The 24,143-nt window shown below is 52.7% G+C and overlaps 2 long non-coding RNA genes across 2 annotated transcripts; one reads left to right on the top strand and one right to left on the bottom strand.

The window, feature by feature from the left end:
• Positions 1-9,782: 9,782 nt before the first annotated feature.
• LOC121137260 lies at positions 9,783-11,373 on the top strand. Its single transcript, XR_005874511.1, has 2 exons — positions 9,783-10,070; positions 10,680-11,373. It is a non-coding gene; the product is annotated as an uncharacterized LOC121137260 (long non-coding RNA).
• Positions 11,374-17,474: 6,101 nt separating this feature from the next.
• On the bottom strand, positions 17,475-22,953 carry LOC121137140. The gene is made up of 2 exons (XR_005874370.1): positions 22,870-22,953; positions 17,475-19,885 (listed from the first exon to the last, which is right to left on the bottom strand). It is a non-coding gene; the product is annotated as an uncharacterized LOC121137140 (long non-coding RNA).
• Positions 22,954-24,143: the final 1,190 nt, after the last annotated feature.

Genomic DNA, 24,143 nt, shown 5'->3' with positions numbered 1-24,143 from the left:
CTCGCTCTGTAGACCAGGCTGGCCTCAAACTCACAGAGATCCACCTGCCTCTGCCTCTCGAGTGCAGGGATTAAACGTGTGCGCCACCAACGCCTGGCAACCATGGCGACTCTTACAAAGGAAAACATTTGATTGAGGTGGTGGTGGCAGCTTAGTCTCAGAGGTATAGTGCAGCATGCCGGGGAGCATGGTGGCATGCAGGCAGACATGGGTCTGGTGGAGTAGCTGAGAGTCCTACATCTTGCAGGCAACAGGAAGTCGACTGAGACACTGGACATAGGAAACCTCAAAGCCTGCCACCACAGTGACACACTTCCTCTAACAAAGCTACGCCTCCTAGTAGTGCGACTCCCTCTGAGGTTATGGGGACCAATTACATTCAAACTACCACACAGGGTTTCTCTGGACTTCTGGCTGTCCTGAAGCTCACAGAGATCCACCTCCCTCTGCCACCATAATGCTGGGACTAAAGGTGTGTACCACCAACACCCGGCTTAATTTCATTTTTTAATGTGTATGTCTGTGTGGGGTTGTGTGAGCCTTAGTGTAGGTCCCTTAGAGCTTTTTTTCCCTCCTAGTCAATGTTCAATTCTAATGACACCATGACCAGGATTTCAAAAACTGTAAGACCCTATCTAGAAGGGAAAAGGGTAAGAAGACCCTCTCTAGCTGGAGGCTCTTTAATCATGAATTCAAGCCTGGGTTGCTCTGAGTGCCAGGGCCACAGAGCAAGGCTGTCTCAGGAAAAAAGAAAACACCTGGGCGGTGGTGAGCACACCTTTAATCCCAACACTAGACAGGCGACTCTCTTGAGTTCGAGGCCATCCTGGTCTCCAGAGTGAATTCCAGGTCAGCAAGGCCTATACAGTGAAACCCTGTCTCAAAAAACGAAAAAAAATCCATCTCAACTGGTTGAGCGTTCTCAAAAGCTCTCTTGTGAGAAAACCATCCCCACACACCATGGGAGGTAGTTTGTCTTCCAGTTGACCTGTGACCTCTGATTATCCAGGAAATAATAGCCCTGAAGGGTGTTCTTGACCGGTTGAAGGAAGTACGTGTAAAACACCTTTGACAGCCAGTAAGCAATAAAAATAGTTAAATGGAGTTGGAAGGTGCCTCCTTTGGCCTTTGCACCCCCTCAGCAGCTGTTGCGGTCCCCCAGAGCCCAGCCTGCTGCAGGAAGTGGACATGTGGGCCGTTTTCTCCCTTTGGACCTTGCTACAATAACCCTGAGCAGAGGGACTGGCGCCGGTTCCAACACGAAAGGTAGGTGCCTCCTGTAAGGAGTGTCACTTCTCTAGCAGGAAGTAGAGCAGACTCAGCACCTGGGAAGCCGCTAATGCGTGGCACAGGTGGCAGTAGGCGTGGCATCCGCATGGCGCTGGTACCTGAGCTGTGTGGAAGATAAATGGGTTCTTACAGCCGCAGACTGTCACCCTGTTGCCCCCTGCTACCCATGCCTCAGCCTGGCATGTGTAACTGGGTGCTGAATTGGGGACAGGGATGTCATCAGGCTTCTCACAGCCTAGGAGCAGCTTGCATCAGGGTCTCTGTCTCATTCAATAACAATTTATTAAAACTGGGCATGGGCGCCAGGAGGTGGTGGCGCTCGCCTTTAAACTCAGCACTGGAAAGACACAGGCAGGAGGATCTCTGTGAGTTCAAGGCCAGCCTGGTCTACAGAGCGAGTTCCAGGACAGACTCCAAAACACTATGGGGAAACCCTGTCGGGGGAAAAAAAAAAGCTACACAGAGAAACCTTGTCTCAAAAACAAACAAAAAAACTGGGTAGGGCCCCCTTTCACAGGGGACCAGTGAGTCAAAGCTATTGCCTTCCAACTTGCAGGCTGTCAGAAACTCACTGAAACCGGACAAGTGCGAACTTTGTACTTTTTTTTTTCTTTCCAGGGTTTCTCTGTAGAGCTGTGTCTGTCCCGGAACTCACTCTGTAGACCAGGATGGTCTCAAACTCACCAAGATCCCCCTGCCCCAACCTCTCCCTCCAGCACTGGGATTAAAGTGCTCCACCACGCCCCGCTCAACCCCACCAACAGTGAACAACCCTCCAGCACTGGGATTAAAGTGCTCCACCACGCCCCGCTCAACCCCACCAACAGTGAACAACCCTCCAGCACTGGGATTAAAGTGCTCCACCACGCCCCGCTCAACCCCACCAACAGTGAACAGAGGTCTCTTTCTCCATATCCTCCTAACATTTACTGTCTAGTTTGTTGACAGCCTTTCTGACAGAAGGGAGATATTATCTCGAAGTAATTTTAATTTGCATTTCCCTGCTGGCTAGGGATATTGAACACTTTTTGAAATAGTTATTTGGCCATTGTTGTGCCCAAGTTGCAAAGTCCCCAGAGACCTCCTGGAAGACAGACCCACTAAACTGCAAAAGCAAGGTTTAATGATCGCTCATCCACCCATGACAGGGACCCCGTCTGGCTAGCTGTCACAACAGCCCCCAGAGGGAGTGAAGTTCCCTGTCTACCGCTAGGTTTTATAGACAAAAGTTAAGGATTACATCAGTAGGCATGGGTTGGTTTCTGATTGGTTGACACTTGGGAACAATCAGGAAAATTTCTCAAAGTCATATTTTGGCATGAAATACCTGTGTACCAATTATTTTCATTGGTCAGTGCTGAGAGGGAACATTCTGTGGTTTCTATGGCATTGTCTTATTACTTGCAGGTGACCTGTTGTACGTAGATACCAATAGTTTTCAGAACTGTATCCTGGAGACTACAGGGGAGGTTTTGGTCTCCCCTGCAGTTTCTTTTGTGGTCAAACAGTTCCCAGGAACCAAGCATCTAGGAGGCTGGGTGGGGGAGTCTGGAGATTCTTTGTGTTCAGTTTTGGCCCTAGACTCTGGGAAGCCAGAGGATCTGGAGTTTCCTTGTGTCAGAGGCCTACGTGACTTTTCTGTAGCCTGTCATGGCGGCTACAGCAGGGGCTGAGTGACGGTCTGGTCCCTTTATTTCTAAATTATTAGAAGTGAAGCCCTTGAGTTTAGTTTACCCCTTTCAGCCATTTGGGGTTTCTTTTTTGAAAAGCTGTCTATTCAGTTCATTTGCCCATTTGTTTATTATAATTTTATTCCCTTGGTGTTTAATTTCTGCAATTCTTGCTGGGTGTGATGGCGCACGCCTTTAATCCAAGCTCTCAGGACGCAGAGGCAGGCACATCTCCATGAGTTCCAGGCTAGCCTTATCTACATAGTTCCAGGTTAGCCAAGGCTACATAGTGAGACTCTGTCTCAAAACAAAGCAAAACAAATGGTACTCTACAATTCTTTGTATGTTCTGGATATTGGCCCCTTGTTAGAAGTGAAGGTAGGGAATAATCTTTACCATGCTCGGCTCTGCTGGTTGTGGCCTTTGCTGGGCAGAAATGTTTGTTCCTGTAGTCCCTTGTGTTGACACTGAGGCTGGTTCCTGTGCTCTTGGTGTTCTGTGTGAAAAGTTCTTGTCTGCCCCAGTATCTTACATGGAATTCCCTGCTTTCTTTGAAAACGTTTCAGTGCATTGGTTTTTTGTTTTGTTTTGTTTTTTGTTTTGTTTTGGTTTTGGTTTTACCAGGCAGGGTTTCTCTGTATTGTTTTGGAGGCTGTCCTGGAACTCACTCTGTAGACCAGCCTGGCCTCGAACTCACAGAGATCCGCCTGCCTCTGCCTCCCGAGTGCTGGGATTAAAGGCGTGCGCCACCACCGCCCGGCTCCTTCGTCAAAATTCAAGTGGACGTAACTTTGTCATTTTATTTCAGAGTCGTCTGTTCTGTTCCACTAGTCTAGTTATCTTTGTATGGAAGCACGAGGTTCTCTGTCACTATAGCTCTGTAGTACAACTTGAAGTCAGATTTTTGTTTTTGTTTTGTTGTCAGGTGTTTTATTTCATTTTAAATAATTTATTTAACTTTATTTTATGTGCATTGGTATGAAGGTGTCAGATCCCCTGGAACTGTAGATAACAGACAGTTATGAACTGCCATGTGGGTGCTGGGAATTGAACCAGGGTCCTCTGGAAGAGTTCGTAACTGATGAGCCCTGTCTCCAGCCCCAAGGTCAGGTGTTTTAATGTCCCCAGCAGGGCTCTTACCCTCAGGACTGCCTTAGCTGTTCATAGTCTCTCTTGTATTGGTTTGGTTTGGTTTTTTTCGAGACAGAATTTCTCTGTAGCTTTTGAGGCTGTCCTGGAACTCACTCTGTAGACCAGGCGGGTCTCAAATTCACAGGGATCCACCTGCCTCTGCCTCCCAAGTGCTGGGTTTAAAGGCGTGGGCTACCATCACCCGGCTTTTTTTTTTTTTTTTTTTTTTTGAGAGGAGGCTTTTAATAATGGCCAGGCTCGGGGCACAACCCTGTAATGCCAGCACTTGAGAACTAAGGGGAGGGTCAGAAGTCCAAGGCTAGCCTGACTCAACAAAAGCAAGAAAAAGAAGAAGCCCAGGACCAGCAGTGCTACCCCGCCTGAGTGCCAGCATGCACCTGGCCCTTGATTCCATCCCCACAACTCAAAAAAAAAAAAAAAATGGAGGTTGCAGCTTCTGGAATTAAAACTCCAGCCACTGATTTCCTTTCCCAGAGGCTGGTCTTGAAGTATTCCAAGCCCTATCTTCTGGGCATCACCCCCTTGACAGGTGGAGCGCATTTCAGTTTGCTCTTAACTCAATAAATGAGACCACGGCTCTCACAAGGCCGGGCCTGGCCCTTCTGGACTGAGCCTTGTTGCCCAAGGGCACACTCACCTCTTCAGGGAGGCTCCAGGCTTTTCCTTGGCTAACAATAAAAGCCACCACCCCGCTGGGCCAGTTTCTGGAGGAGATGCTGGGATCGGCAATAGTTTGGAACTCAAAGGTACCAGGCCCAGCATCGCATTGAGACCAGTCCTTCTGGAAGTTCATGCTTCAGCCCACAAGGCGAGCTTGTTAGAAATGAGAAACATCAGACACCACCCTTACCTAACCAGAAACTCTGGGGTGCGACGCCTGCCTGCCATCACTGCCTGTGTTTCTGAAAGCCCCAGGCGTCTCGGAGGCACCCTTGGACTTGGGAGCCCCTCTCTGTTGGTACTGCCTGGTAGTCACTGTGTTCTGTCACTAGGCACTGAACGTCTTCTGAGCAGGGGAGTGGAAAAAGTCTTGCTCTATAGCTCCTGCCTCGCCCTTCTGAGAGCTACGATTACAGGTCTGTGCCGCCACTCCCAAGTCTTGAGTCCCGGAAACCTTCTAGGGCCAAGCAAACAGAGATGACTTGCCACCAGGAACTTTGGGTCTTGTGTTTATCGGGTTCCGGTCTAGTTTGCTCTTTATTGCTATGACAAACACCATAACCAAAAGCGACTTAGCGAAGGTTTGTCTGGGTTACACGTCCACAGCCCAGCCCATGAGCTAGGGAAGCGAGGCAGGAGTCTTAAGCAGGGACAATAGCCTACTGGCTGGCTGGCTCTCCATGGCTTCCTCAGCTTGCTTGTACGACCCGGGCCACCTGCCCAGGGGTGACACGGTCCACATCCATCATCAGTCAAGATACGCCCACAGGTTCCCTGTCAGGCTCTGTCAGGGAACCTCAATGGAGGTTCCCTCTTCCCCAGTGACCCTAGTTTGTCAAATTAACAAGAACTAATCAGTACAGGTGTTGTGAAACAATTTCCACCCGGAAAAATGAGAAATAAAAATAGTATCTTAACGAGATTCACTCATGAATCTGTGGCGGCAGCATGGCCTGGGAGAGCTCCTCTCTGCTGTGCTTTGTAAGCTCGGATGGCTCAAGGCCAGAGTGGAGTCACTGGAAGTCGGCTCAGTCCCCTGTCCTGCTTTCTGAGCTCCTCACCCAGACCTTAGGTTTCTCTGGCTGTGCACAGGGGCTCCCAGGTCGATGAACCTCGGATGTGGGTCCCTGCCATCAGAAAACACACACAACTGAGTCACGAGCTCCCGGGTCCAAGGGAAGGAAGCAGACTCCAGGGTCTGTGGAGGACTGTCTGCCCATGCTGTAAGAGTGGGTGCTGCTGTCTTTGGGGGACACTGCGTTTGTTTTGGTTTGCCAGCATCCTTTTTTTCCCCCTCTGTCCCTCTGTCTTGGGATCACATACAGTGTAGGATGTACTGAGACCACTGCAACTAGTGCTCTGCAAACCTGGTCTCTGGCGCTTGGAGCCTGAGACACCTTTCAGTGTGGGCCCTGCGTGTGTGTGTGTGTGTGTGTGTGTGTGTGTGTGTGTGTGTGTGTGTGTGTGTGTGGCTGAACAACACGGCTGGCTTTGTAGTTAGTGACTGCAGCTGCTCCTTTCTGAGATACACGGAGACAAAGATAGGCCCTTATGTGGGTGAGGATTTAAAGGATTTCAAATCATTTCTTGCCTCAGTACCTGTACCCTGCCTGGTGTCCACCTAGTCTTTCCAGTTTTCCACACAGCACACTCCATCTGGAGCAAGGGGATCTACAGCGTCATCCTTGAGCCTTCATGCCCGACATGGCGGGTCTTCCAGCTGGCCCTGCGTTTTGTTTCTGCGGCTGCTGACTCCTCTGCCGAGGTCAACCGTGGTGCCCATATTCCCTGCCCCTCCCAGATTTGCAGGTTCCTACCCTTCCTCTGTGGGAGCACTCTCTGAACCTGTGCAGATTAGAAAGACATTGTAGCCCCCCTGGGCTGTTGCAGTCTGTGCCACAAGCTGCATTCCGGCCCCATCTCTGGCCCGGACACAGCCTGTGTGACCATCTGCAGCCGCCATGCTCCCCAAGTCTCAACCTCTCAGAACTGTATGCGGTCCAGCCAGGTTTCCATCCCGAGCTTCAGGAGCGCAGGGGTCAGACCTTGTTCGCTCTTTTTGGGAGTTCGCCTCAGAAAGCGATCTTATTAGCTTTGGTTCCACCTAGTGGACATATTTGGATATGCAAGGACTTACTTGGTCTCGTTTCCCTTTCTAAAATCTTCATTTATTTATGTGGGGCAAAGGCACTCACCGCTGAATAGTGGAGGTCAAAGGACAACTTACAGGGCATGGTTCTCTCTTCTATTGTGTGGGTCCTGGGTTCAGGGTTGGCAATAAGTGCTCAGGTCTGTCAGTGAGCCCTTCTCCCCCTCCTCCCCCTCCCTCCCTCTTTGAGACAAGCTCTCAGTATATAGCCCAGGCTAGCCTCACATTCACGATCTTCCTCTTGAGTGGTGCAATCACAAGATGCTACCACACTGTGCTGTCCTTTGAAATTTTGCGCCTCCAGTCCACAGCCCAGTCTCTCACCCAGCACCCAGCTCATCACACAGTGCCAGATGCCTGACCAACACCAAATAGCACACCTTCAGATGGCACAGCACAGCCTCAGAGTACTGCCCCGCAGGCCCCAGACCCGCACTCAAATGTATGTGCAACACAGCACCTAAGATGAGCTTTGGGCCGGGCGGTGGTGGCGCACGCCTTTAATCCAGGCACTCGGGAGGCAGAGGCAGGCGGATCTCTGTGAGTTCGAGGCTGGGCTGGACCAACAGCCTCCAAAACAATACAGGAAACCCTGTCTCGTAAAACAAAAAACAAACAAACAAACAAAGATGAGCTTTGGTTCACGTCTATAATCTCAGTACTCTGGAGGCTGAGGCAGGGTAGAAAGTTTGAAGCCAGCCTTGGCTACACAGTGAGATCCTGCCTCAAAAAACAAAACAGCAAAGAGTCTCTGTTGTTCACGACGCAGCACAGGGAAACAACACAAATGTCCAGCTAACGCTGATGTCCATTCTGTGGTACCCTACCCTGCACTAGAGGAACTTCCACCAATCACATTGAAGGACAATGTAAACCAGACATGGTGGTTCACATCTGTAACGCCAGCATTCAGAAAGCTGAAGCAGGAGGATTGTCTTCAGTGCCAGGCTCCTGGGGCCACATAGTTGAGTTCCAGGCCCGTTTGAGCTATGACACTGTCTCCCCTTTCTCTCCCTCCAAACCACAGTGCTTACATGGATCCATTCTTATTTGTTTGCTTTTTGTTCTTTGTGGGGTTTTGTTTTTTGACAGGCATTTCTTTGTAGCCCTTGCTCTCCTGGAACTCGCTGTGTAGACCGCTGTGTAGACCACTGTGTAGACCGCTGTGTGGACCACTGTGTAGACCGCTGTGTAGACCACTGTGTGGCTGGCCTTGAACTCACGGAGATCTGCCTCTCTGTGTCTCCTGGAACTCGCTGTGTAGACCGCTGTGTAGACCACTGTGTGGCTGGCCTTGAACTCACGGAGATCTGCCTCTCTGTGTCTCCTGGAACTCGCTGTGTAGACCGCTGTGTAGACCGCTGTGTAGACCACTGTGTGGCTGGCCTTGAACTCACGGAGATCTGCCTCTCTGTGTCTCCTGAGTGCTGGGATTAAGGGCAGCATCACCATACCTAGTGCCATCCACACTTTCTTTGGAATTCTGGGCAGTTCCCTGAGCCTCTCGTTTGCTTTCCACTGCCCAGACCTCTGGAGCTGAAGCCAGGTGTGTGGCCCTTCCTGATGTCACAAGTGACACCAGCGAGTAGCACCGCTTGGTCAGCATAAAAGGCCACAGGCCACATAAGCAAGACAGCACCACTGCACGGCAGGAGCAGCATCAGGACCAGCGCTCGGTCAGGCTGTGACTCACTAAAGCAGTTTCCACGCCGTGGAAGACAACTGCTCTGTGCTGTGTCCTCTAGGTAGATGGGGACCCAGGAAGCCAAGTGGCTCCCACCTGTGCTGTCCCAGACTCTGCAGACTGTGATGGTTAGTTGTGAGAAAGCACCGGAACGAAGGTCTGGTGGTGCACGCCTTTAATCCCAGCACTCGGGAGGCAGAGGCAGGTGGATCTCTGTGAGTTCGAGGCCAGCCTGGTCTACAAAGTGAGTTCCACGACAGCCAGGACTACACAGAGAAGCCCCATCTGGGGAGGGGGGAAGGGGTCTGCTGAAGGACTTATTTCAGCGCATCAATCCCATCAGTTCTGGGTCCCAGTGAAGGCAGAGCATGTCAGCAATGGGCGGTGTGCAGGATTCAGGTTGTTTACTTCTAGGTAGATGGAGGGTAGGGACAGGAAGGGACAGGAACTCTATCACCTCCAAAGGCACCCTGCCCCCAAATAACCCACTTTCTCCAGCGAGGTCCTATCTACTAAAGATTCCACTATTTCCCCAAAGAGCACCAACAGCCCAGGACCAACTCCAGCATTGGATCTAGAGGAGACACTCCGCTGAGTGGCAGGCCACTTTCCCTTCAGCAAGCCCTTCTGGGGATAACTGCCTGGCCCATTTCATCATAATATGTGCTGGGACAAGTTAACTGGACATGACTGTCGCTGTAAGTGCGTGGTTCACTCTGGAACTCATTTCATGCAGTCTCATCCTCAGATGGGCTGCCTCCGAGGGAAATGTCTACAGTTTGGATAATGATGTCTCAGCTCCACAGTGTCAGGTAGTGTCTCGGGGATCCCTCCCCAATAGGATTGGGGTCTTTCTAGAAGAGCCAGAGGTTGGAGGAAGCAGCCTTTTGTCCTCCACACCCCCCTCCATGTGAGGACAAGCAGATGTCTCCTCTGGAGGATGAAACAACGTAGTGTCATCATAGGAGGGCACACAGAGCCTCCCCAGACACCAAATCCCACCAGGTCTCGATCTCAGCCTTCCCAACCTCCACAATGGTTTGGTTTGGTTTTGAGACAGGGTCACATAGCCCAGGCTGACTCTTACTGTTACCAAGGATGGCCTTGATCTTCTGATCCTCCTGTCTCCACCTGCCCCGTGCTGGGATGACAGATGTGCACCATGGCGTCTGATTTTACACAAACCCGGGGCTTCCTGCATGTTAGACACGCGCTTTACCAATGGAGCTACACTCCCTAGACCCCCTCAGCCTCCAGAATTCTAAAAACAAACTTCATTTGTTATATTACCCAGCCTCCTCACATTCCTCCCCACCTAACCAGCCTTCTTTCCAGCCATACAAGGCAGAATGCCTGCTCCTCCTAGGGACTCTCCTTGCTCTGTGGGCCTCAAGATTCCTGCAGACTCAAACCACCCGTCCTCCCTGCCCAGCTGAAGCTAAGGACCCACTCCATCAGACAGCAGGTACTGTAGAGTGGACTCTCCTGAGGCTCGCTCCCCAGCTAGCTCCCTTCCTTAAAGGTCCCCAGCAGAAGCGGGACTAAGGTCAGCCCCCCACCCCCACCCCATCGCCACCCCGCAGCTCCCGTCCTCCCACCTCCCTCCCGCAGCCCCGCGGTGGCAGCGGTGGCAGCAGCAGCACGCGGGAGGTTGCCTGGGTCTGACTGGGTTAAGGGTCTCAGCTCAAGATTGTGCCTGGGTAGAGTGGTCCTCCCGGGTTGCCAGGACAGCACAGCGGAGTCCCTGCCACATTTCAAGAACCGAACTGTATTGATCTGCAGCCTCTGATAAGTTCGGTAAACAAGGGAGAATTTGAAAGGGGGACCAGCAGCGGTCATCGGTGTCCCCAACAGTGACTGGGGGCTCTTCCACTTCGACCTGCTGGCCTCAGGCCTCCCACCAGGGTGCGCGGCATCCAGTGGCAGACCCACGGCTCGGGAGTAGGTTGCGACACCAGCACAATAGCCACCATTTCCATGGGTGCGCGGTCCCCGCCCGTTCCTCCCAGGGCACAGGCCTCGGGGGCACTCCTCGCCCATTTGGTGACCCAGGTGTTCCCCCATTGGCTTCCAGGAACTTAAGTGTCAACGAAAGCATGCTTCCTTTTTGCAAACAAGGAGACTCAGTGGGTCTGTGGATCTGGGTCACCCCGCCCTTTGCGGTCTGGAAACTCTGCGCCCCAGGCTCCCAAGATGGCCACCAGAGGGCGCACGAGCGCCGCCACGAGTGGGACCTCCGCCCCGTGCACGGGACCCAGGCCAGGGTGCTGCAGGGAGATCAGACCCGGCCCAGCCACACGGTGCCCCTGAACAGGGTGGCCAAGTGATCTGGCGCTGTGGAGGGGGCCATCGCAAAGGCCCTCTCCAGAACCCGAGCCAACAGGGACCACCAGCCCGAGAACACAGTTGGGTCACTGTGTGACCTCCACCAGGTGCTGGCCCTACTTGAACTGGGTCTCTGGCGGTGACAGCGAGCACCGCCTGGGTAATGGGGTACGATTCCGAGGCTCCCTCCAGCGGGCAGTAGGGTAGAGGTGGCCTGGAGACCCTTGGAGGCTCCCAGCGGGGACTTAACGAGGGCCTTTTACGTGTCAAAGACGGTGGGAGCCGAGAGCCTCTAGGTCCTAGTGCACTCCTTTCCCCAGGCTGAGATCTTGTCTGCTCATGGCAACCACATGAAGCCCACCTTTCTTTTCAGTAAGAATCCTGTCCTGCCCGTATGTAAACCTGCATGGGAAAAAAATAATAAATGTAAAATGTCTCAGCGAGTAAGATGCAGGCAAATCACTCTCCCACCAGGCTAGCCAGGGATTTGGATATGATTCTTCTGTAAAAATTACACTGGTGCTACAGAGCTGATGTGGTTTGAATCAGTGTACCCCATGTATGGAAGGCTTGGCCCCAGTTTGGTGCCACTGGGAGGTGTTACATCCATGAAGAGGGGGGCGGTGATTTGGGCACCGAGAATCCGGTCGTGGAATCCCATCCCCCTCTTCCCTGAGACGCGCTTGGCTTTCATCCACCAAACCCTTCTGCCCTGATGGACCACTACAGTGGAGCTTGGGAGCGGCTGGGTCAGCTGATCACGGACAGAAACCTCTGAGGCTGTGAGCCAGAGGGAACCTTCTCTCTTACTGGGTGACTGGCTCAGGCACTGTAGTAACAAGCTAGGACAGTGCCAGCAGCCACCCTGTACCGCAAAGGCGCCCTGGGCCTGCGTGGCTCCTGCTCCCTCTGATCCACCCTAGCACAGAGTCAAGTTTCTGTTCCACCCAGCCTGGGGCTCCTCCAGCTCACCGCCACCTCCACTCCGTAAGCAGGATTCTATGGCTGATCTGTGTGGTTCATAACGGTACGGTCCTTCAGCCTCCCAGACTGTGGCTCTGGCCAGACGTGGGGTTCAGGCTTCCATCATCGTCCCTGCAGCTTTTGAGGTCTACTTCCGATGGCGTCCGTCCTCCCACCCACACCTGTCCATAGCCTTACTCAGCCCTGGGCGGGGGGCACCTCTCTGGGTCCTGGAGGACACTGGCAGCTGGGTTTCATGCCTCCAAGGGAACTCCTGCTCAGGCCATGCCTCCCAACCCTGTCCGTCAGCAGAAACCACTGTTGTTCATCTGCTGCCTGGAAGTCCTTTCAAAGTGACAGAGGAGGTGAGAGGGGAAAGTTAGCACTTGAAAGGAGGGGGCGGGAGTCTCCAAAATTTAAGGCAGTCTTTGGCTTTGGCGTTATAGAGAATTCAAGGCCAACCTGGCCTAGGTAAGATCCCTGCCTTAAGAAAAGAAAAACTAAGGGAGCTTGAGACTCAAATGAAGCCTTCACTTCCGGAATCTGGTCCTGCTAGTTGAAGCCAAATTGCCTGCAAAGGACCTTTCTTGAGGAAATATCACTGGTGACCCAGGCCTGTCACATGAGCTATTCTGGAGGCCTATCTGGGCGACAGGCCGAGTTCAAGGCCAGGTTGGACAACTTAGTGTGCTCCTATCTCAAAATAAACAACGTGATGGGAGGTAAGTTGACTCTGTAGGGCACTTGTCACCAAGCCCGAGTGCAGTCCTCATACTCACATGGTAGGAAGAGAGAACCAACTCCCTCAGGTTGTCCGCTGACCTCTACACGAATGCTATGCAGATGCATGTACACACACATGTACACACACACATGTACACATAGGTAAATGTGAAGGGAAAAAGGAAAGGGAGCTGGGCTGGTGCTGGGGATGCAGAGCTCATGCCTACCATGTGTGAAGCTCCAGGCCCCACACTCAGTGCTTGGGCAGAGCAGGGGGCGGGGCTGGGGACCTGGAGAGATGGCTCAGCCCTTGCTGCCCTTGCAGAGGACCTGAGTTAGGTTCCCAGTACCCACGCTGAGTGGTTGTCACTCCAATTCCAGGGGTTTTGACACTCTTTGGCCTCCTGGCACCTTTACAGACACACACACACAATGAAAAACTACGTTGTGAAATCGTACGCGTTTTATTTAGAGCGCGTGTGCGGTTGCGTGTGGTGCACCATGTGGGAAGGGGAAGGTGCGTTACAGCTGAGTGTGGCGCTCAGAAGACGACTCCCTCCCAGCAGTCGGTTCTCTCCTCCTACCATGTAGCTTCCAGGGGTCAGCTCAGGCTCTCAGGCTTGACTTCCGTCCCTCTCCTTTATCCTCGGAGCCATCTCACCCGCTGGCTTTGTGAGATTTTCAGGTCCTCAAAGCCAGTGGACAAATGTAGCTCGCCCCAAGTCACACCAGGAAAAGGTAGAAGCCAAAGACAGAGCTTAGTGGCCCATACTACTTCCACACAGGAGGGGCTCACCCTTTACAGTTTTACTTGATGTCCCCCAGACAGGACAGTCCCTCTACCCCCAGGAGGGTAGAGGGAGACCCTGGGAGGACTGTGGGGAGGATGGCTCACCCTGGGGGCATAAATGGAGGTGTGGCCGGCAGCTGATTGAAAGCTTCAATCTCTGGTAAGCCAGGGCGTGAAGAAAAAGCCCTTCCAGACCTCCTCAGGTGGTGACCTCACAGTCTCTAAAGGCCTTCCCTGAAGGTGGCCCCGAGCTGGTCCTGCCTCATCACAGCCAGGAGCACTTGCTTAATGCTAGAAACTCAGCCCTCCCCAGAATACAATAGAAGCCTTCCACATGAGGAAGGCCACGATCTACTTCCAAAACTGCATCCTTCCAGGCAGGGTCTAGCCTCAAGATCCTCCCTTTGAGGTAAAACCTGTTTTTCTCAGTCTGGCCGTGGTGGCACATGCATTTAATCCTAGTGCTTGCACTTGAGAGGCAGAGGCAGGTGGATCTCTGTGAGTCTGAGACCAGCCTGGTCTACAGAGTGAGTTCCAGAACAGCCCAGTACTGTTTCACAGAGAAACCCTGTCTCAATAAAACAAAACAAAACAAAAAACTGCTTTCCCCAAAGACCACCTTTTTCCTTTCCTCCCTTCCTCAGCCTAGCAGGCAGCAGTATGAGGTCAGAGGAGAGACGGATACCAAAACTCCCACCCCCCAGGACAGTAGATTCATCCCCCTAAACCCGGACGGAGGTCATCCTGACCCAGGACGAAAGATCTGGTTCCTTCCCATCACCTCCCTGTTAACCATCAGAGCTTCGGCCCATCCAGAGAGGACAGGCCCCTGCTCAGACCCAGATCCCCACAAATACTAGCAACCTCTGTGTCACTCACAGCACAACTGGCATTTCCCCCCAGCCCAAATGGTGAGAGCCCTCCCCAACAGACAGGGCTGGGCCCTCAGAGCTCTGCAGCTGTGGGGAACCAGTCAATGAGACCCAGAACAGTGTTTTCTAACTGCTGAGGTTTCAAGTCGGTCTTGTGACAGAGAGAGCTGGGGAAACCCAGAAAGAAACAATACTCCCTTTAAAAGAAAAGAGAGCCTTTGGCTTTCCAGATATGAGCCGATGAACCCAGGTCGTCAGTACTTGTCCTGGTCAGCTAGCCCCACCCTGGGACCCAATCTAACCCTCCCCTCCTCTGGTCTTGGTTGTCATTGCTCTGGGCTATCAAGCCAGTGTCCTGAGGCAGTCCCCTCCAATCCTGGGGCTGGAGGTGTCCCTGGCAGGTGCTTCCTTACCCCATGGGTGTAGAAATGCCCTCTGCATATCTGGGAGCCAAAACCTCTCAGTTGGAACACTGTACGGAACCTGTTTTCCCAGACCCAGCCAGCCAGATGCTAGGGGTAGGGGTGGAGGTGCAGGGTGGTTCCGGTTGTCCTCAAATGCCCCTCCCCTCTTTCATTTACTTAGGAGCCAGGACCTAGAATTGGTGGGGCACTTGTCTAGCACGTGCCAGGACCTTGTTGGACTTCCTCAAAGGAAGAATGACACTGGGGAAGCTGAGGCTGGGGGATTGTAGCAAGTTCAAGGCCAGCCTGGGTCATGAAGGAAGATTCCCTAGTCTCAAAACAAACAAAAACACTGTAAATGACCAGAACTGGTGAGACGGCTCAGTAGGGGGCAGTGTGCGCCATGAAGACTGAGTGTGATCCCTTGGACTGATGTCCACAGTCATCCCCCTGCCTCTACATACATGCCGTGGCACACCGGCGCACCCAACAGAGACAAAATAAGCAAAAGTGCGGAAGATACCACCACCAAAAGCTGGGGTCTTGCTCCATTGCCCTGTGCTGGTCTCAAGCTCTCGAGGACCCAGCCTTGTGTGCAGCTGGAACCAAAAATACCTTGGCTGGCTCCCTTCTGCCCTTTTCCATTATGAACTCCTGGGCTCCGGGATAGCCCCAGGGTAAACTGACTGCCTAGCATTCAAGAGGACCCGAATTCCAACCCAGCCCCACAAAGGAAGAACTCTGAACTAAGTGACTGTGTAACTTACCCAACCGGTATGTAGGCAAAGTCATTGTAAAAGCCAGGCGTGGTGGTATGCATGGGTATTCCTAGCCCTTGGGGGTAGAGGCAAGAGGACTGCAACTTCAATGTCATCAGCAGCAATATAATGAGTATCTGGGCAACATGAGACCCTGTCCTTTTTTTTTGTTTTGTTTTTCGAGACAGGGTTTCTCTGTAGCTTTGGCGGCTGTCCTGGAACTCACTTTGTAGACCAGGCTGGCCTCGAACTCACAGAGATCCGCCGGCCTCTGCCTCCCAAGTGCTGGGATTAAAGGCGTGCGCCACCAACGCCCGGCGAGACCCTGTCTTGAAAAACAAGATAATTCTGGGCAGTGGTGGCCCACGCCTTTAATCACAACAGTATGGGTACAGAGGCAGGTGGATCTCTATGAGTTCAAAGCCAGTCTGGTTTACAGAGCGAGTTTTAAGATAGCCAGGTCTACACAAAGAAACCCTGTTTCAAAAAGAAGAAGAAAAGAAAGAGAAAACATTTTATTGTATGTGTATTTTTGTTGTTGGTGGTGGTTTTTTATTTTGCCTTATGTGTACTACATACATGCAGTGCCCAAAGAGGCCAGAAGAGGGCACCTGGTCTCCTGGAGCAGGAGGTGAATATACTTGTGGACCATCATATGGGTGCTGCAAATTGTACCCCGGTCCCCTAGAAGCTCAACCAGTGCTCTTAACCCTTGAGTCAACTCTCTAGCCCCCAAATCTCTATATATACTTAAGTACATAAATGGGGACTGGAGAATCACAACAGAGTGACACCCTAACCCTTGAGAAGACACCAGAGTGTAATGGTGGGTGGTGTTCTGTGGAAGCCAGCTCACTGTAGCAGGACTAGGGGACACAGAGGGAAGCTGGAGCTGCCCCCATCCATCCTCAGAGACCAGTTCTGCCCCCCAGCTCCCTGCCCAGATTGGGCCCTCTGCTCCCTTTCAACGGTGTCTTCCAGTCTAGGGCACCTGGGATACTGCCAGCATTCACCGGTTTCCAGGTCCCCTCCCTGCTGGGAGAAGCTCATTTCTGTCTTCCCAGGGTGGGTGCCAAGGCACTGTGGGCTCAGCAGTAGTGAAACAGACAAGAAAAGCGTGAATGCCACGTTTCAGCAGGAGTGGAACTCGCAAGTTCCCAACAAGCCAGTGCTGGGAGCAGTTCTGGCTCCTGGCCTGGTCTGAGGCCTGCAGGAAGTGAGGAGAGCTGGCAGAGAAAAATCTTCACTCCTGCCCCTCAGTAGATGAGTCCCCACAAAGGGAGAGGGGTCCTCACAGATGTTTGTCACTTTGGTTTCTAAAGTGATGAGGTGATGCCCCAAGGAGCCCAAAGAAACTCAGATTTGTCCTCTGCTGTGGGGTGAGGCATTCTTCATGCCCTGCCTTACAAGACTCCTTTCCCCAGGAGCTGGAGAGATGGCTCAGCGGTTAAGAGCACTGGCTGCTCTTTGAGAGGACCCGGGTTCAATTCCTAGCACCCGCATGACAGCTCACAGCTGACTGTAACTCCTGTTCCAGGGGATCTGATTTGAGAATACATACTTGCAGGCAAAACACCAATGTGTATAAAATAAAAATAAATAAATGAAAACTCCCTTTGCTGTGAGTTTGAGACCAGGCTGGTCTACAAGAGCTAGTTCCAGCACAGCCTTCAAAGCCACAGAGAAACCCTGTCTCGAAAAAACAAACAACACCCCCCCAAAAAACCCCAAAACCTTCTCCATAGAAGGGCTGTACGGTGGGAGGGAGGTCCTCACCCCTGAGCTCCCCCAGTCTCTCTCTGAAAGGGGTTCACCATCCCACCTAATGTGAATTTCACTCAAAGAAATGGTCCTTAGATCACCCCTTTCTCCCCTCCGCTTCTGCCTATGGCTTCGTGTCCAGGACCTGGAGTGGGGCTCCCACCACATCCAGGGTTGGCTGGGAGAAAAACCAGCCACCACCAAGTAACAAGAGAAAGACAAAAGAGCCCCAAGCAAGGGAAAAATCAATAAATACAAGGTATGGAAATAGGCTTAGCTACTTTGGGGTTTTCCTTTGTATTTATTTTTAGCAAGGATTGTGTGCCTAGCTCTGCATTGAAATAGCTGATGCTGCCTCGTTGTTCCCGGGACATGTGCATGGCAACCTAGCAGGGTTCTGCAGCCCAAAGGGAAGGTGATGGGTTTCCTGGCTCACCCAAGCTGAACCCAGAGCATTTGTGTGACAGGGCCTTCTCCTCCTTGCACCTTCTGAGTGTGAAGGAAAACAGAAGCCGAAAGAAATAATGCTTCAGACAAGGCTGAGAGCTGAGAAGGCGGCCGTGTTTGCTGACTTCTGGTTCCAGAAGATACCTCCTGCTGATGGCTAATAGTCCAGGAGAGGTCTCCACACCGGGCACTCAAAGGAGACAGAAGAGAGGCCACCCGTGGTGGGTCTCACATTCCACTGGGGACTTGGCCTTTGAGGATTTTTTTCCCAGGAGAAGGGCTATGGGAAGACTTCCTAGTTGGCAAACCCTACCTTAAAATACCAAATTCTGTTCCAGCCTCCTCGCAGGCCCACTGGTGAGGGTCATCTGGGAGGCACAGATGGGTCCTGGGCTACCCAGAGCCCCTGAAGGCTGGAGGCTCGCGTTTGGGGGGGGGGACGGGACAAAGGACACCTTTGTCCTTTCCTGTCTCAGCACTGGTGACCTAGTGGCTGGACAGGTTATACAGAGCTGGACAGAGTCCCTGCACAGGGTAGGTTTGACCGTCCTGGACAGGAGGATTGCCTTCGTGCCTTGCAAACGACTCTAGAATGCTGAGGAAGACAGTGCGACATAGGAACTTAATTAAATTCATCCTCGGGGTCAGTTAGCACCGGACCAGCCCAGGTCAGAAGGCTTATCTACAGAAGCCCAGCGGTGTTACACACTCGGGTGCTTCGACAAGTGGCTTATGTCCCACATGTGGCCAGATAGAAAGACTGAGCGGGCACTTGCGCCCTGAAAGAGCTTCTGCAAATCCGGCAGGCTCCGGGTGGGTCCTGCGGTTCCCTGAGCTGAGGAGTCTGCTGGCCGCTACTGCGGGCCAACAGCTGCGCTTCCTTCTAGGAGATCCGGCCTCACACAGGACCGTGCGGTGGCGAACAACACTACGACCTCCAGCGCGCCAGTCCCTTAGCTACTCGTGAGCTCCAATTTCTCCGTCTGTGATCGGAGATAATGACAGTCATGCAAGGTGGTGGCGAGGAGCCCATAAGCTTTCAAATATCAAATTTCTGCTGCAGCGCCCTACGGCTGTGTTACCATAGCAAGGTCAGAACCAGGGTCCCAGCCTCTCCAGGGCCCTGGGGCTCGCGGTCTCCCGCTCCTCGAGGGCTCCTGCTTCCCGGACCAGTTTTCTTTTGGGGGAGAGGCGCAGCCCAAGTGCCGGCCTCTGGTTGACCCACAACCCGCTCCGAGGCACGGATCCCTCCTGTCCTTCTCCCATCCCCCTCCCGCGTCCCAGCTCTTGGTTTCGTCTCGGCCTCGGGATCCTCCGGGTCCCACCGCGCGCCGCTCGCGGGCTAGCCTCGGGGCTCTGGCGCCTTGAGCATCGGAGCAGGTCCTGCTCCCGCCGTGAGCGTGGGACCTAGGAGCTACCCCTCCGCCGCTTGCCTCGGGCCAGCGGTGGACACTCGGCTGCAGAAGCAGCTGCAGGGTCCGCCCTGCCCCCTCCCCGGCGCGGAGAGCTGCTGCCAGGAACTGGAATATTAATAGGTACAAACTTCCTGGAAAGATTTTCGTCTTCGCGGTAGATGACCCCGCCTTCTCGGCCGAAAGAAAGAAAAGGCCTCCCGGGGCAGGCGGCGGAGAGCCTGGGACCCACGGAAGCCGGGGTTACTTGGGACCCCTGGAGCCACGGCTCTTTAAAGTTGGGGTTCATTGGTCGGGGACCCACTCGGTGGCCCGTCGCAGACACCCCGGGGCAAGGCTGGGCTAGCCTTTGTAAACCAGGTCCCCAACGAAGGAGTCCCGACGCCAGAGCGCGCATCTCGGGGAGCGCGCTTGCCCTGGGCCACCCTGCCCTCCTGCGGGTGGGGGGTTGGGGTGGGCAGCTCCTCTTTACATGTAGACTTCTCTCGTTTCTGGTCACTTAGCAGCATCCAAACAACCCTGTTGCTGGCGTCCATTGGTGAGCGCCATTCCTTTCTCCAGGATTCTCTGGCCCAGCAGCAGTTGTGGTCAAAGCCACCCCGCTCCTTCCCAGCTGCCAGGAGAGCACAGATCCATCAGGAAGCGCCCCAGCAGCCTTGGATGCCGGGCGGTCAGTCCCTGCCCGCACCTTGTGTGCTAATAGTCAAGTCCCAGTGTCCACGCAGGATGCCCGCTCCCCAGACAGCGGCTGGGCTTCCCAATCTCAGGTTTCACCGCTTCGGACAGGGGTAACTGTCCTGGATTAGTTGAGCGTGTTCTCCCCACCTGAAAGTCAGAGGCAAGAGCATCACCCAAAGTTAAGGTGAGCCAGGGAGTGAGCCCTTGACTTAACACATTATTGCTACAAAGCAAACACACAAGTCCTTTCTTTCCTAGAACTTGCGAGGGGGGTGGGGTGGGGTGGGGTGGGGTGAAACAGCAGAATAGACCTGTTGTGGTGGCCCTTGCCTTTAATCCCAGCACTGGAGACGCAGAGGCAGGTGGATCTCTGAGTTCGAAGCCACCCTGCTTTACAGAGTGAGTTCCAGGACAGCCAGGGATACACAGACAAACCCTGTCTCGAAAACTATAATAAAACAGCAGAAGTGAAACATGTAATAAGGGTAGAGACGATGAAAGCTCAAGGAAGGCAGGAAGAAGACAGAGCTGTGTTTGTAGCCTCGTTTAAGGTTGGGATTGGGACCGCGTGCTTGGGAGAGCAAGCCAGGCCTCTCAGGCCCATTAACTAAGATGAAGACAGCCGGGCGGTGGTGGTGCACGCCTTTAATCCCAGCACTCGGGAGGCAGAGGCGGGCGGATCTCTGTAAGTTCCAGACCAGCCTGGACTACCAAGTGAGTTCCAGGACAGCCTCCAAAGCCACAGAGAAACCCTGTCTCGAAAATCAAAAAACAAAAACAAAAACTAAGATGAAGACAGGCCACCGGGCGGTGGTGGCACACGCCTTTAATCCCAGCACTCCGGAGGCAGAGGCAGGCGGATCTCTGTGAGTTCGAGGCCCGGCTGGACCGACAGCCTCCAAAACAATACAGAGAAACCCTGTCTCGAAAAAAATCAAAAACAAAAATGAAGACAGGCCTTGCTGCACCAGTGGTGTCGGATTCAGGAGGGCAGTTTGGGGCATGCTGGATTCGATGCATTCATTGGTCATTCAGGGTAGGGTTGAGCAAGTAGTGGTCAGACAGGTCTCCATGCAGGGATGGGATGGGGTGGGGACACCAGTGACCAAGCCCCCCCCCCCACCAGCCAGCCACCTGCACTCATGGAACGCATGACATTACAGAAATTATTTAGATAAGGTTACAGTATGTAGCCCTAGCTGACCTGGAACTCTGTAGATCAGTCTAGCCTTGAATGCAAATATCAGCCTGCCTCTTGTTAGGTTTCAAACATCTTCTTATTTCTTTTTCTTTTTTTTTTTTTTAATTCACCTCTGTGTCCTGAGTGCTTGGATACTAGCTTGAAGTAATTTTTTTATTTTAATTAATTTAAATTGAAAAACTGTTTTGACTCAGCTATTTGAAAGTCTTCATTACGTCTAGAACAACTATAGTAGAGACATCTGCTTTTTCAACTGCAGGGTTGATGACATCTAAATACAGGCCAAGAACATTTTTCCATCCAGCTGCCACACTGATTTTTAATTATTATTGGGGCTGGAGAGATGGCTCCGTGGTTAAGAGCATTCCTGCTGTTCTTTTGTTTTTGTTTTTTGTTTTGTTTTTATGAGACAGGGTTTCTCTGTATTGTTTTGGAGGCTGTCGGTCCAGCCTGGTCTCGAACTCACAGAGATCTGCCTGCCTCTGCCTCCCGAGTGCTGGGATTAAAGGCATGTGCCACCAACGCCCGGCATTCCTGCTGCTCTTGCAGGGGACTTACTTGTTCGCAGTATCCACACTGGATGGTTTACAGTCTCCTCTAACTCCAGCTCCAGGAAATTTTATTCCCTTTTCATTTTATGTGTATGGGTGTATCGTCTGTGTGTCTGTCTGTACACCACGGTGTCCAGGGAGGCCAGCAGAGGTCATAGAACCCTCTGAATCAGCTAGCCCCAAACCCTCAATACCTCCCCCTACTCCTCTTTTTCTTCTTTTTGTTTTTGTTTGGTTTTGAGACAGGGTTTCTCTGTGTAGTCCTGGAGCTTGTTCCTTATGTTGACCAGGCTGCTCCAATTCACAGAGATCTTCCTGCCTTTGCCTCCTGAGTGCTGGAATTAAAGGTGTGAGCCATCGTGCCTGGCTAATTATGTTTTTTTAAGACTATAGGTGAGCCGGGAGTGGGGGAACATGCCTTTAATCCCAGCATTCAGTAGGCAGAGACAGGAGAACTCTGTGAGGCCAGCCTGGTCTACAAATGGAGTTCCAGGACAGTTAGAGCTGTTACACAAAGAAAGCCTGCCTCCAAATCTAGACAGAAGGTAAAAGCTGAGTGCATTACAGTGAGTCAGTGATGTGTGTTCCAGGACCTGCCACAGAGCCTTCAAAAGGGGTCTCTGATTCAGTCCCGATTTCCTAAATATCTCCTGTTCACAAGAATTCTGGTGTGTGTGTGTGTGTGTGTGTGTGTGTGTAACCTGGTGTTTCATGTAAAAGGAGTTACAAATCCATAAGGGACAAGGGTGACTGGGGATGGAAGGAGACCAGGCTCTCAGCTCTTGGGAGATGCCTTTTCTCATGAACCATTATTAGCCTCAGGGATTACACACACACACACACACACAAGGATGGGGCCTTTGTGTATATTTGCAGACTTCCCTGTTAAATCTAACACAACCCAAGCCCTGCTAGCCCTCCAAGCAGATAATGGCCTTTCTCACTCCAGGTTCCAGAGATGCCCAGAAGCAAGGTGGAGAGCTTAGATACCTACTGCGTCCCCAGGCCCTGAGGCTACCATTGCCTCCCACCTGTCACGCACCATGTCCCCAGAGGAACCTGGAGTCAGGTTGAGCAAGTCCCAAACTGGGAGCTTCCATCCAGTCTGCACGGAAGAACGTCTGTTGCAGACGGTGTGTGAGGCTGAAAGCACAGGCTGCTCAGGTGTTTCAGGCCCCTGAGTGGCACCACGGCGAGTCACCGAGTCACCGTTTTCCTTCATCTACATTGCCTTTTTTTAACCATCCCCCATCCCACGGAGGCAGTGTCCCACATGCTGTCCTCTGGGGCCAGGGAACAGAGGGAGGGCAGAGGCAACTAAGAAGGTGTTGCCGTGTCCCCCATGCCCTCCATCACCCAGTTTCCAGGCAAGAACTGACCTGTCTCTAATGCGGCACTTGACCAGGCTGCACAGGCTCTGTTTACCCAGTGAGCACACACAGGCGTTTCCGTCTTCCGTAGCCCTGACCTCTGACTAATGGACTAGCGTTGGCCCATCAGCTACAACTGGCACTGACCCACGCCACTTCTAGGTCAAAAGCGTAAGTGCTCCGTGCCCTGTCTTCCCATGCCACAGTGACTTAATTGTCCACAAGGTGGCTCTTCTGAGAGTCTAGATCCTGTAGACACTGGGTAGGGCAGAGCCTTGCTCTCCAGGCTTCATCCCCGCTCGGTGGCCATACAACATGGCTGAATGATGAGCGGTACTGAATGTAGTCACTGTGATCCGTGGCTGCGTCGGATATGACTTGCAGACCAGGTGCAGTCCGTCCGTCTGTCCGTCCATCCACCCCCGTCCGCCTCCCCTCCCCAGCAGTGTCTCCCATCCCCACCACTCATGGAGTAAATAGAGCAGGGCAGATATCACAAGGAAGGCGGAGTTGACTGGGACTTCCAGAACATAAGGCTCAACACCTCTGGGCCTGCTGCTTGGTGAGCTGAACTGCCCGGATGCGTGTCCCGCCATGACTCAAGATCAGACAGCACAGCCTGAGACAGGCAGGAGCAGACAGAGAGAAGGCAGGGAGCAGCAGTGACTCCTCAGGGCACCGGCCCTGTCCCAGGAAGAAGCAAGGCGGGAGAGCAGACTGGGCCTCAGGCCTGAAACAGCCTCCTTACTGAGCTGACCTGCTAGGCACTCCTGGTTACATGGCTTCATAACCCATAATAAAGCTGGGTGCAGCTGCGAACCCCTTGAACTCCAGCACTTGGGAGATTGCCATATGTCTGAGGCCAGCCTGTGCTTCCTAGTGCATGTCTCAAAACAAACACAAATAAAAATACACACACACACATACATACACACACACAAAACACACATGAGCACACACATGCAAACACCTATCCACACAAGCACCCAACTTGACACACATAAACATATATAAAACTCACAGACAAGCTGGGCGTTGGTGGCACACACCTTTAATCCCAGCACTTGGGAGGCAAAGGCAGGCGGATCTCTGTGAGTTCAAGGCCAGCTTGGTTTACAGAGAGAGTTCCAGGACAGCCTCCAAAACAATACAGAGAAACCCTGTCTCGAAAAACCACCCCCCTCTAAAAAACCTCACAGACAAACTGGCACACAGACACAGGCATACACCAAGAGACACATGTCACATATTAAGAGAACAGCCTCTTTCTGGTTGACTCCCTT

Source organism: Mesocricetus auratus, unplaced genomic scaffold, assembly GCF_017639785.1.
Source record: "Mesocricetus auratus isolate SY011 unplaced genomic scaffold, BCM_Maur_2.0 Super-Scaffold_100676, whole genome shotgun sequence".
NCBI lineage: Eukaryota > Metazoa > Chordata > Mammalia > Rodentia > Cricetidae > Mesocricetus > Mesocricetus auratus.
The sequence above is the reverse complement of the archived record's forward strand: the minus strand, read 5'-3'. Positions and strand labels throughout refer to the sequence as shown.